At 35.8% G+C, this 14,705-nt stretch overlaps 1 pseudogene; it reads right to left on the bottom strand.

Annotated features, from left to right (window-relative positions):
- Positions 1–8,176: 8,176 nt before the first annotated feature.
- On the bottom strand, positions 8,177–12,673 carry LOC128034779 (uncharacterized; annotated as a pseudogene).
- Between the last annotated feature and the right edge of the window lie 2,032 nt (positions 12,674–14,705).

Raw genomic sequence — 14,705 nt, 5'->3', positions numbered from 1 at the left:
AATAACATAAATAAATTAACGTTTACTATTTTTACCTTAAACCTAACTAATTTCTAGATGCTTGCCATTCGTCGAACATTTGATTGGCTAGTTTCATCCTCCAAGTAGCCCATGCATCCGATAGATGAATATTTACGATATTCGGCTCATAGTCATCTATCACATTACTAGGTAATCCTTCTACCAACTTCGCTTTAATAGGATCAAGACTCATATAGGTTTTAATAAAATTATGGAGCAAACAACATGCAATAATGATTCCATTATGCACTCTTACAAGATAGAATGATGGACTCCTAAGTATTCCCCATCTAAGTTTTAATAACCCAAAGTATCTTTCAATAACATTACGCGCTGAAGCATATTTCATATTGAAAAATTCTTTTGGAGCACTTGGCTAGTAACCCTGATGCCACTCATTCAAATGATATCTTTATCCTCTAAAAGGCACAAGAAATCGCTCACAGTTTGTGTATCCAACATCAACTAGATAATAACAACCTATACAAAAACTATTTATCATGGTTAATTTTCCAAAAAAGTATGACCTTAAAAATTAATTCAAATTCCTCTAATTTTGCACTTTACCATGAGGAACTTTTAGTCCATGTCTCCTAATGGCATCTCGAAGAACCCGTCCATCAGTAACAGAACCTTCCAAACTAGGAAAAAACATAAACAAAATGCATATAAGGTGTACAAACACCTAACATATTTGTTGTTATGTCACCTTTTCGAGTTCGATATCTAGGTTTATCAATTGTTGGAACCCTAATCTTGATGTGGGTTACATCTAAAGTACCTAAGCAATTCTACATCACATGTATAAAACCTTGGTTTAGGATACTATATTTAAATCTAAATCAACTAAATTATGTACGAGCTGTATATGGAATTCAATCCAATACCTTGAATCACTTCTACCTTGGGTCTGTAGAATTAGTTGTAATTGGCTCTGCCTTTTTAAATAACACATCTTGTAAGTGTATGACAACATTTAAGAAATTGTGAAATGATTTGCTAACGGTTTCCCTAGACCTATTAAACTGATGCTTGATAACTCGATTTTTAAGGTGATGAGAAGCATGTTCCTTAACGACTTCAATCCCCCTAAAGTTTGTAACATCTCACATAGTTTAAAAAAGGTAATTCTATTCATCCTAACTTGTTCAATACAAGTCCCGTCACTAGCATATACTAGTCTTTTCACATAATCTCGTTTTGCATAAAATCTAAAATATATGATCTAATCCTTGGTCTATAAGTATGTAGGCTATGGGTGACACCCAATGTAACTAAGAACCAACTCACAATTGTACACATTTGCAGTCATACTGTTAATGCAAGACCAATTCTTTTACGCCTCTCACCCTATACTATTAAAGGTAGACGAGTCATTAATGCAAGATATTAAAGTGTTGCATATCTCCAAATCATAGTAAAAGGGTCACATTTCTTCAATACTAATTTCAATAACAATAAAACAAAATCAAAGAATTTAATTTCCAAAGAACTTATAGTGGTTCAGTGAATACAAGAAGCTCAACTGTGGGTGAAGGAAGCAATCAAGCAAGCCAAAGAAGAAGAGGAAGCAATAACACACTGTTAAAGAAAAATGAACAATACATATGAAGAATCTTTGCAAAGCACAAATAGAAATTACAACTATCTTTGCAGGTAAAAAACTTGAAATTAATTTCTTTATCAAATTTCATTAAACAATAATGGCTATTTATTTAGCAAATAATAATGTCTTGAACGAAATTATAGTTGTTTTAAAAGAAAAATTAATGATGAACATCTAAACTTAAAATACATCCACATCCAAATTACATAATTTCTAATTTTACGAAATATACATATATTATATAAAACTTTTATAAAATTTGATCTTTAATTTACCTTTTAAAAACCTTGTATTCATCCCACATTGTAATTAACTAATGTTATATTTGAATTAATAATCATGAATAGAAAAAGATATATTATTTTGTTTGAATAGTTAAAATTAGTAAAAGGAAAAATAATATAAATTTAATAATTTTGTGGAAAAAGAAAAGAAATAATTGAATATATTACTTTTTTTATAATGTGCATCTTGAATAGTTAAATATAAAGACTCAACTTACTTAATATAACATTTCACTTAAACTAAAAAGGTATTTAAATAAGGTCTTATTTTCTTTTATTTTGTACTAACTCAATTCGATTATAGGTGTACAGTAAGAAACATGAAGAATGTGCTCATCAAAAAAATAATTTCTCTTCCCTTCTCGGTTTGGTTTGAAAATTTTAAAGAATACTTTGGGTATTTGTCAAAGTCAAACACACCATAAACTTAATGAAACCTTGGGTGCTCTTCCCTTCTCTTCTTGTTTTGGGGAAGAGAGAAAGAAGAAGTTGATTGTTGACCAATTTCTATATCTACCGAGATTATATTATTTTTGACTAAATTTTATAATAAAATTATATTTATAAAAATATAATTATTGTTTTTATTGTATATAAAAATAAAATTATTATAAGTAATAGTAAAAGAGTTATATGAATCACTACTATTTATGATGTTTTTTTATAGAGTGAGTAGGATTTTTCTTTATTGAAATCTTGTTGTCATTCACGTGCTTTCCCACATTACATTATTTCTTATACCTCTATTCGATTTGTTTTGTATTATATATTATTATATATTTTTATAATTTATATCTTTTTCAGTTCTATAATTTCTATCTATTTGTTTTTTAAGTGTTTAAAAGTGGTTAGGTCTGCCTTTAATACAACTTGCGAATGATGGATTTTCTATTTGTTTTTACCGCATCTTAATTTATATTTTTTGCGTGTGTTTAAATAAAAAAATGAAAAACGGATCAGAGTGTAGAGATGATTAAATAATTAGTTCAATCAATATAAGGTAAAACTTCAAAATATTTTTATTTCAAAAAATCTTGAAATTTGCAAAATAAAATATTGATAAACATAAATTAATAATATTAACATATGCATTTATTTTATAAATTATAACAACAAAATTAAATATTTAAATTAACTTAAATTTTATTCAAACGGTTTTTAATCGATTTTCACCCACTTCAATTGATTTTTATTAATTTATTTTTCTCAATTTTATAATACCGATCGAATCAATTCAATTCATCAATTTGATCCAATTTTGATAAACAAAACATATCATTTAAACCATAGAATAAAATACTATTTTTCTTGATAAATAAATTGAATTTAAAATTATTATAAATATTTTTTATGGTCCAAGTTAATAATTATATTTTTTATTATATTTTATCAATCCATGGTAACTAGTCTCTTTTCTTCATGCCAAAGTCAAATTTAAAATATGTAAAGTAAAAGTGGTATTAACTCAATTCCATTAAAAGGGTAATTACTGTGGTTTTGCTTTATATTTTGGTGTTCTGCTCTTTACCTTAGCAGCCTCCTTTTCTATTAACAAATTTCATCTTTCTAAAGTTGAACACATGACCAACTTACAACAAAGACATTGGGAGGGTATTATTACCTTAGCACACCCTTGAGCGATATCTTTCCCCTTCTTGTTGTTACCTTCAACCACTCATTTAGCTAAAACACACAAATCATTCCATTATTTCAAGAGGATACACATTTAACATATATATTGAGTTCAATTATTTCAAGAGGAGACAAATTTAACACATTTAACCGTTCCATTCCATTCTATTATTTCAAGAGGATACAGATTTAACACACAAACCATTCCAAGAACTTTCCTAGAACCCTTTTTCACAATCACAAAAGTACACTATACTTGTAAATATATTGAGTTAAATTATCCTGGCCCAAAATTGAAAAAAATCAACACCTAGATCTTTTAAAACTTAAAATCAACCCAATGATCATTTCCAACTAAATAATCCAAATAAAAAAAACTTAACAAAAAACCAAAGGCAAAATGCATTAGTTGATGAACAAAAATTGAAAAAGGTCTAAACTACTACTACTCTCACTACTCCTTCAACCCTTTACCGTTTATCATAAAAATGAATGGAAAACATGAAACTAATAAAACTAAAAATGAACACATAATATTATATATGGTTTAACAATTAAAGCATACTCATCTAGCATATGACTACACTAAAATGACTCAAACAAGTTTTGCAACTTGACTCTGATACCACTAAATGTAACACCCCAAACCCAGCCTAGGAGTTATGGCCGAATCTGGCGGTGTCACATTGAGGTGTTTAGTGTAAAACTTGTTGTCGTTGAAAACAATTACTTTTTGAAAGCCCGTCTTTTTCTACAACTAGTAGTTTATATCAAACTAAATAAATAAAAAACCCCAATTTAAAGTTTATAACTTTAAAGAGGCCTTTTTACATAAAAATACCCAAATCCCAAAAATCTCCATGCAATATGTCGTGACATAATATCATACGTGTATGCAAAATGTCATGCTCAATCATAGTCATACATAACATAAGGCCATAACATTCATTTTATCCTATGGGGGCATTTTGATCATTTTACCCTATAGGGGTATTTCGGTCATTCTACCCTATGAGGTATTTCGATCATTTTACGCTATGGGGGTATTTTGGTCATTTTATCCTATGGGGGTATTTCTGTCACTTTACCCTATTTTGGGGTCTCGATGCAGATATCGACCTTTCGAAAGGTTCGCAGTCACCTCATGTGACTTAGGTAACCTAAATGGTCATAACAGTGTAAATGGCCCAAGGCCCATTACTCGGCCCAAGTGGGCCCACACGCTCGTGCGGCCCGCTCAACATAGATTTTTCCACGATTATGAGATCTACATAGCCCAGTCTAGTATTTGCCACAGATTATGGATTTCATCCTTATGGGGAACACGAGCCCAATGAGCCCACATGGCCCATTTCGGTCCAACGTGGCCCATTATGGCCTAAGCCTATGAAAATGCTCATGGAAGCCTCTACAGTCTATCGCCCATGGTTTGTGGGTTTGGCTTACCACACGAGCGATCGCACGCTCGTGTGGTCTCAAACGCCGTATTTTCAGCTTTTTGGCTTTTGCCGTTCTACAGTTACAGTGGGGTGTTTACACACCTGATGCAATTTGCAGATTCTCTTCGTTCCAAATACTTTTATTCTGAAAATCAATGATCATTGCACCCTTGGTTCCCAGGCAATGTGTCAATCAACCTCGACCACCACCTACACAAAAGTCACCATCTTTATACTAGACTCATACTTGACAAACCATCTTAATTGCACCCTACTTACCACTCAATACTGTTTCTCAAAAAGTAACAGATGACTCCTTATCATACCATAACCACATACCAACAACGATAAAACAAATTGCAGATTAGAGATGTAGCATACAAAGAACCGAGAATTGGTGATTGGTGTCGAATCCACCAATATAAACCTACGCCTAATTTGCAATTTAAACAGTATAGGGAGTAGGGTCAATCCCTCAGAGACTGGGTTTACTGCAAATTGTTCCTCTCTTGACCAGATTTATGTCGGGGCAGTTGTCGTGCCCAAGAAATTTGGGGGAACAAAATTTGAAGACCTGAAATAAATAAATAAAATGCGTGAAAGGAAAAAGTTGAAAACAGAATAATAAAAACAGTTAAATAAACATGAAGAAAAATTAATTAGAATAAGCTCAGCTTTAGGCACGAATTTTTCTCGTTTTTGAACCGATCCTCGAAATTAGATGAACTCCTCTTTTCCAATAAGCTAGTTATAGCTACCAAGGACGCCTCGGACACCAACTCTTCCTTGTGTAAATTAGTTATGGAACGTCCAATAACTAACCCTTACCGATTGAACAACCACGAAACGTTCGTGATTTAGAACTCCGGCAGCTTTGTGTTCTAGAAGAGCCTAACTCGAACCAATGCCCTCAACCGCGTGGGACATTTAAATCCGGTTACTACTTCCCTTGACGGAACCAAACAGCAATCTCTACTTGGCATGCCAATGTGTTCACAGAAAACCGATTAGAAACGTTCCTTTCAGAATTCCAACTGTACGTCTAACCACACTAAATCAAACGACATCTTTTTTGACTTAATGTTGATCTGACTTTGTGAGTTGACAAAATCATACTCTTAATTCGGAGAAATAATAAGTACTGGAATTGAGGAGTTAAATTGCTCGGGTTCGTAACTTACGGGTTTTGACGAGGTTAATTCTGACCTAAAGCTAAAAATGGGTTTAGTTAACTAAGGTTTGGGGCATGTTGATTATTGGATAAATTAAATAAGGTAAAATGGGTGGTTGGCTACTGGAAATAGAAAGGGAATTTGAAAAAGGGATTGCAAATGACTTAAGTTGGTGGCTACTAGGAATTAATAATTTGAAGGAAAAGAAACTAAAAGCAGCAAATGAATTCGTGACAAGAAGAGAGAAAATGTATTGAAAGATGAAAGCTTGATATTTTGATTGATGATTAAAATGAACAATTTAACATCTATTTATACTAGTGGCCTTACTAAATTAAGAGCCAACTAGTATAGAAAATCAAGGAAAAATAATCCATGATATAAAAATATCCCAAAATAATCTCCCACTAAGTCAACAATTTCAGCTAATTATTCTTGGAAAAATTCTGCTTTGACCCTCCTTCTTTGCTTCTTTCTTCAATCTATCCCAATTGTTTCCTTTTTCTTCTATTTAGCCCCAAATTGCATTCCTGCACAAAATTCAATAAATATGGCAAAATTAGTTGTGCATTCTCATAAATTAACCAATTTAATTACATAAAATATGTAACTTTAGCATTTAATCAAATCCCCCCTACTTAGCTTATGCTAGTCCTCAAGCATTTCGTATGTATCTGCAAAAGGAAAAATTTTCTCCAGAATAGGACTTGACCCCCATGGTTTGTACAATTCAACAATTTTAATCCCAGCACATTAACATATCAAATAACCTAGCCTAAGAAGTAGGTAAATATATTTCGGAATTATTAGAGCTTGATAGGCCTACCCCTAATTTAGTTTTTATTTTATTTAATATAATAATTTTTTGTGTACTTAGGACATTTCGAATTTTTTTACGTGAGACATAATGACAACCCAAGCACCATGTTCCGGTTACTCAATTCGGACGTCTCTAAGCGAGTTATTTCGCCCTACTCGTGATAACTTGTTAGCGGAGTGAGTGCAAAGAAATTAGACAGTCACACAAACCTTTTTACGCGAGATGTAATGACAACCCAAGCACCACATTCCGGTTACTCGGTCCGGTGTACAGCTCCAATTTTTCACTCTTAACATTCGTATCAGAGGAGTATTATTATTATTATTATTTATTGTTTATTTTTTTTAAAAGATAAAATGTATAAGGTAGGCAGTCAAGCAAACTCATAATTCCTAAAAATTTCTTACCCACTAAGTCTAGGTTATTGAAAAGTTTATGTGTAAAGAACTAAATAGCTAAATAGGTCAAACTATAAGTGTACCATCCCATCTTATCAAAAGAAAAATTTACCTTTTACCGAAAACATGCAAAAATAGCGACAATAGATAAGCAAATTAGAACCAATTTATGTTTCCCTCCCCCTACTTATTTTACATTGTCCCAATGTAATTTAAAGAATAAAAGTAAAGATAAGTAGGAAAAAGAGAGAAAAGGAAACTCCCTATATATTTCAACGTCGTGGAGGGTGGATTGGGCCTTGGCTGAAATTAAAGAAATTTTGTAGGCTGAAATGGAAGCTTAAATTTTATCTTGGAAGGTCTACCTGCAAAATAAAATAAAGTAGAAGAAAGGAGAAAAATAAAATAAAATAAAATGTGTAATTTTTATTTCTCGAATTTATAGCTTAGCTAATGCTATGCTTAAATATTCAAGAAATAAATTATCAAAAACCAAGATTATGGGATTTAGTAAAATAGTCATGATAAATGCACTAGGTAAGTTCCTAGGAAAGAGAGGTGAGTCACAATGGACATTCTTAAGTACCAAGTCTTTCCTTAGACAAAACCGATCCTCAACATGCATTTTCACTTTCCGTTTTACCTTCCCAAAAATTTTATTTGCATAAAGGAAAATTTGGGTTGCCTCCCAACAGCGCTTTGTTTAACGTCGTTAGCTCGACGACCTGTTATTCAATTTCTGGGCTCCTCGAGAACAATCTCCTCAATTGTGTGTGTTTGAAAATTCTCGTAGAAGGGTTTCAGTCATTGACCATTCACCTTAAAGCACTTCCGGGTTTCTTCGCTTTGAATTTCCACTACACCATTTGAGAATAAATTAGTAATAGTAAATGGACCTATCCATTTGGATCGAAGCTTACCAGCGAAAATTTTTAAGGTGGAGTCGTATAGAAGAACTTTCTGTCCTATTGAAAACTGCTTCCTAGTGATCATCTTATCGTGGAATGCCTTCGTCTTTTCTTTATAAACTCGAGCATTTTCATATGCATCGTTTCTAATTTCCTCGAGTTCCTAAATGTCCAACTTTCGAGCCCTTCCTGCAGTCTTCATCTCTATATTACATTGTTTAACTGCCCAAAATGCCTTGTGCTCTAATTCGACCGGGAGATGGCACGGTTTACCAAAAACGAGTCAGTAAGGTGACATGCCTATTGGTCCCTTGTAAGCTGTCCTGTAAGCCCAAAGTGCGTCATTTAGTCTCAAGCTCCAATCCTTTCTATTAGGTTTAACAGTCTTCTCCAAGATGGACTTGATTTCTCGATTCGACACTTCACCTTATCCGTTTGTCTGTGGATGGTAAGCATTAGAAATTCGTTGAGTCACTCCATACTTCTCCATAAGTACACTTACGAGCTTGTTACAGAAATGAGTTCCTCTGTCACTGATTAATGCTCGTGGAGTGCCATACCTAGAAAAGATAGAACTTTTAAGAAAGTCAATCACAGTCTTAGCGTTATCATTGCGAGTGGCTTTCGCCTCTATCCACTTAGAAACATAATCAACAGGTAAGAGTATATAAAAATTACCGAAAGAAGAAATAAAAGGACCCATAAAATCGATGCCCCACACATCGAAAATTTCGCAAATATGGATAGGAGTAAGGGGCATCTCATTTCGACGACTAAGGTTACCGACTTTTTGGCATCTTTCACAGGTTTTGCAGAATAAGAAGGCATCACGAAATATGTTTAGCCAAAACAGTCCACACTCGAGAATTTTATGTGCAGTGCGTTTAGGTCCAAAGTGTCCTCCACATGCATAAGAATGACAAAAGTTAAGATAGACTGTACCTCTGTTTCTGCTACACACCATCGGATTACCTGATCGAAGCAATGCTTCCAAAGGTAGGGATCGTCCCAAATGTAATATCGAGCATCCTTTTTGATCCTATCTTTTTTAGACCTTGGTAATTCTGAAGGTATAGTATCTGTGACGAGATAGTTTACTATGTCTGCGTACCAAGGATGAATCGCATTTGCTGAAAACAGGTTTTCATCTGGGAAGTTGTCTTTCAATGGTGTGTCATCCACTGGAATCGGTAATCGACTCAGATAGTCAGCAACTAAGTTTTCGCATCCCTTTTTATCTCAGATTTCTAAATCGAACTCTTGTAGGAGCAGAATCCACCTAACCAGTCGAGATTTTGCCTCCTTCTTCCCTATTAAATATTTCAAAGCTGCATGATCAGAAAAGATAATCACTTTAGTTCCCAACAGGTAAGATCTAAATTTATCTAAAGCAAACACAACAACTAATAATTCTTTCTCAGTGGTTGTGTAATTGCTTTGGGCAGCATCCAAGGTTTTCGAAGCATAGTAGATAACATGAGGCTCTTTCCCTATTCTTTGGCCAAGAACAGCTCCCACACTTCGATCACTTGTATCACACATGATTTCGAGCAGAAAGTTCCAATTTGGTGGTTTCACTATGGGGGCGGAGACCAATTTCTGCTTCAGCACGTCAAATGCATCTTTACAAGTCTGGTCAAATTCAAATTCTTTATCCTTTTATAATTGACTGCAAAGCGGTTGCACAATCTTCGAGAAGTCTTTTATGAATCGTCTGTAAAATCCTACATGGCCAAGAAACGAACGAATTTCCCTCACAGATGTGGGGTAAGATAATGAGTTAATAATATCTGTTTTTTCTTTATTGACCTCAATACCTTCTGAGGAAACTATATGGCCTAAAATTAATCCTTTGTCAACCATGAAATGACATTTTTTATAATTTAAAACAAGATTAAATTCTAGGCATCTTTTTAATATTTTAGCAAGATTATCGAGACATTCGTTAAAAGAGTTACCCTGCACCGTGAAGTCATCCATGAAGACTTCAATGGTTTTCTCGACATAATCGGAGAATATGCTCACCATACATCTCTGAAAAGTGGCCGGAGCATTACAGAGTGCAAACGGCATTCGTCTATACGCAAACGTTCCAAAGGGGCATGTGAAAGTTGTTTTGTCTTGATCTTCAGGTGCCACCGGAATTTGGAAAAATCCTGAATATCCATCGAGACAACAATAATGGGTCTTACCAGCTAATCGCTCGAGCATTTGATCGATGAAGGGAAGTGGAAAATGGTCCTTCCGGGTAGCTACATTCAACTTTCTGTAATCGATGCAAACCCTCCATCTATTCTGGACTCGGGTAGGAACTAGCTCTCCAGACGAATTTTTCACCACTGTCACGCCAGTTTTCTTGGGCACGACATGAACCGGGCTAACCCAATCACTATCAGAGATCGGGTATATCATTCCAGCATCCAACAATTTCTGGATTTCCTTCTTTACTACCTCCGTCATGGGTGGATTAAGGCGCCTCTCAGCATCTCTCTTTGGTTTCGTGTTATCTTCGATGGAAATTCTGTGCATAAAAGTGGATGGACTTAGCCCTTTTATGTCGGCTATTGTCCAACCAATAGCTTCCTTGTATTCCTTCAGAACTCAAACTAGACTTTCCTCCTCGTCTTTGGTTAGTCTGTTTGACACTATCACTGGTAAGGTGCCTTTCTCTCCCAAAAAGGCGTACTTGAGGTGGTCTGGTAATGCTTTAAGCTCCAAGGTTGGTGGCTGCAAAATCGAAGGCAACATTTTAGTTTGGGAAGGATTGAGTTAAACAATCTATAATATCAATGCTAGAAATATTTGATAGTGAGTTAGGATGACCCATAGCTTTGTAGACATTGAATTTCACAATTTCGCCGTCAAACTCCATTGTTAGTGTTCCACTTCGAACATCAATTTTTGCACTTGCGGTACTTAGAAATGGCCTTCCAAGCAAAATGTCAGACGAATTAGTTGAGTTATCGTCTTCCATATTAATAATGTAGAAATCTGCAGGGAAAACTAATTCGTTAACTTTAACAAGGACGTCTTTAAGCAACCCTTCGGGATAGACAACTGACCTGTCTGCCAACTAGATTATTACGCCTGTCTCTTTTAAAGGACCCGCGTTAATCAACTTATAAATAGGATAAGGCATAACATTAATGGAAGCCCCTAAATCACACATGGCTTTCTTAATGCCTACATTACCTATCTCACAGGAAATAGGAAACATACCTTGGTCATTGTATTTGGGCGGAACCTTCTTTTGCAGTACTATGGAGACATTTTCTCCTACATTTACCCTTTCGTTACCTATTAACCTCCTCTTGCTAGTACACAATTCTTTGAGGAATTTTACATATCAAGGGATTTGTTTGATAGCGTCGAGCAAAGGGATATTTACCTCCACCTTCTTGAATGTTTCGGGGATTTCTTTTTCCTCATTCTTTTTCTTATCCTTTGCAAGCCTCCCTGGAAAAGGAGGTGGCATCACGAATGGTTTCTGAATTTCTGATTCTGGTCTGGCTGTTGGATCAGAGATCTGTTTTTCCTGTTCCTTGTCTTGCCCATGACTTTTTTCTGGAACTGTTTTCAGAACTTTTCCGCTACGAAGAGTTATTGCACTTACATTCTGCATAGGATTCGGCTCTGTCTGGGAAGGTAATTTACCTTGAGATTCTAAACGATTAACTGCCATCGAGAGTTTACTAACTTGATTAGTTAACTCTTGTATTGATGCGTCTGTCCTCTGTTGATATTTTGCAGCATCGACAGCAAGTCTCTCCATAATAGCTTCTAAAGATGTGCTCGGCTTGGGTGGCGGTTGCGGTGGTTGCAAAGGTCTCGGTTGGTATGACAGATTATATCGGGGATTAGTTTTGTAATTCAAGTTGGGATGATCTTTCCACCCGAGATTGTAGGTGTTGGAGAAATGATCATAGCGCCTTTGCAGAGGTCCCGAAAAGCCTCCGACAGCGCCAACATGTGCTGTTGAATTTTCGTTAAGGAGTGGGTACAAATCCGTTGGATGTTCAGATGTAGTACAAATTCCACACAGTTGGGTCCGATTCTTCTTTTCTGTAAGCATAGATTGAACAATATTAGTAAACTTATCCAATTTATCTTCTAAGGATGAAACGTTTACCCCATTAACCCGTCTTGTGGGTTCTGAATTCGGCCGATACTGTTGAGAATTTACCGCCATAGTGGATATCAGTTCTCTTGCCATTTGTGGAGTCATATTGACAAGCGCCCCTCCACTAGCTGCGTCAATCATTTTCATTTCCATAGGGAGCAAACCCTCGTAGAAATACTGAAGAAGTGATTGCTCGGTCAAACCGTGTTCAGGATAACTTGCACACAGTTTTTTGTATTGCTTCCAGTAGTCATAGAGCGATTCACTCTCCATTTGGCGAATTCCCACTATGTCTCTCCTAAGTTCAGCTGCTCGTGATGCTGGGAAAAATCTGTCAAGAAAAACACGAGATAAGTCATCCCATGTTGTAATTGAACTAGGAGGTAAGTAAAATAACCATTCTCTTGCTGTGTCAACTAAAGAAAAAGGAAAGGCCCAAAGTTTAATTTCATCTTCGGTTACTCCCTGTGGTTTCATGCTTGAGCAGACTATGTGGAATTCTCTCAAGTGAGTGTGTGGATTTTCGTTCTTCAAGCCTCGAAAAGTGGGCAAAAGGTGGATCAGGCCTGACTTCAACTCGAACGGGGTTTCTCCGGTTGGATAGTTGATTCATAATGGTGTTTGCTCGTTGGGAGCAGCGGCTAGTTGATGAATGGTTCAGTTCGCCATCCTTTCTAGTTCACCAACTTCTACTTCTTTTGCTTCAAAAAGTGGTTCGGACTCAGGTTCAACCACTTCAACTTGTTTCCCACGTCGAATTGCCTCTGCACGAATAGCTTGGCTCAACTTCTGTGGTTCGGACTCTAGGATCCCTTGTCCTAGTTCAACTTCTGTTTTACTTGCACGTTTAAGAGCTTCTGTCTCTTTTCGTCGTGCTCGTGCTGATTTCTCGATCTCTAGGTCGTATTCGAAATCTCCAGATGAAGATCTGGTCATGAAGATAGTTTAAACAATTATAAGTGTTGCCAGTCCCCGGCAACGGCACCAAAAACTGATGGGTGTCGAATCCACCAATATAAACCTACGCCTAATTTGCAATTTAGTCAGTATAGGGAGTAGGGTCGATCCCTCAGAGACTGAGTTTACTGCAAATTGTTCCTCTCTTGATCAGATTTATGTCGGGGCAGTTGTCGTGCCCAAGAAGTTCGGGGGAATAAAATTTGAAGACCTGAAATAAATAAATAAAATGGGTGAAAGGAAAAAGTTGAAAATAGAATAATAAAAACAGTTAAATAAATATGAAGAAAAATTAATTAGAATAAGCTCAGCTTTAGGCACAAATTTTCCTCGTCTTTGAACCGATCCTCGTAATTAGATGAACTCCTCTTTTCCAATAAGCTAGTTATAGCTACCAAGGAAGCCTCGGACACTAACTCTTCCTTGTGTAAATTAGTTATGGAACGTCCAATAACTAACCCTTACCGATTGAATAACCACGAAACGTTCGTGATTTAGAACTCCGGAAGCTTTGCGTTCTAGAAGAGCCTAGCTCGAACCAATGCCCTCAATCGCGTGAGACATTTAAATCCGGATTAATCTATCAGTATTCGGCCAATGAAGAGCACTTGAGAGAGAAGAAGAGAAAAATCGTATGCTCCTAATTGATCAACGAACCTTTGCTAAAGCCCAGAGCTATTCGGCAGCGCTTAAAGAAAGAAAAAGGGAGAATTGACTAGGAGAGAAAATCGAAAAGAAAAAATGGTGAGGGAGGAGAGAAGCTGTATTCGGCCAAGGTTGAACGAAAAGGAAACAACCCCAAATCCTAATATTCTCTCCTCAAATCTCTCTAAATATCCCTCCTCAATTCTCTTTATGACTAGTTCAAACTCCATTTAGTAGTATTTCAATTCAACTCTACCACCCACACGAATTAGGCAGCAAAATAAATACTCCCTTTTTTGATGCGCTACCACTCGAACCTTAAACCCCATGTACACTCCACACGCCCCTTACCACTAGACCAACCACTCCTTTGTATCATATTTTAACCACAATAATTTAAGAACCTACTATCTAGATCCAATGATTTTATTCACTTAAATTAAATAAATTTGCATAAGCCAAGGCTTGAACCCCTGACTTCTCAGACACTTCCAAACACTCCTAAATCACTTAACCACTGAAGCAGACATTCATTTATGTCACTTCCTTGCACAACTAAATATTTATGTGCAGTCTTCTAACTGTTCCCTTGTTCAAAACCTATTTCTTCTAGGCCAAAATTCAGGGTGTTATAGTTCAGATATGCAAAATCCTACCCCCATCCTCTACACACCATCTCTGACCAGCCCATCAGACCATGCAG

This window comes from Gossypium raimondii, chromosome 11 (assembly GCF_025698545.1).
Source record: "Gossypium raimondii isolate GPD5lz chromosome 11, ASM2569854v1, whole genome shotgun sequence".
NCBI classification, from domain to species: Eukaryota; Viridiplantae; Streptophyta; class Magnoliopsida; order Malvales; family Malvaceae; genus Gossypium; species Gossypium raimondii.
Note: the sequence above shows the minus strand (reverse complement) of the source record. Positions and strands in the feature narration are given on the sequence as shown.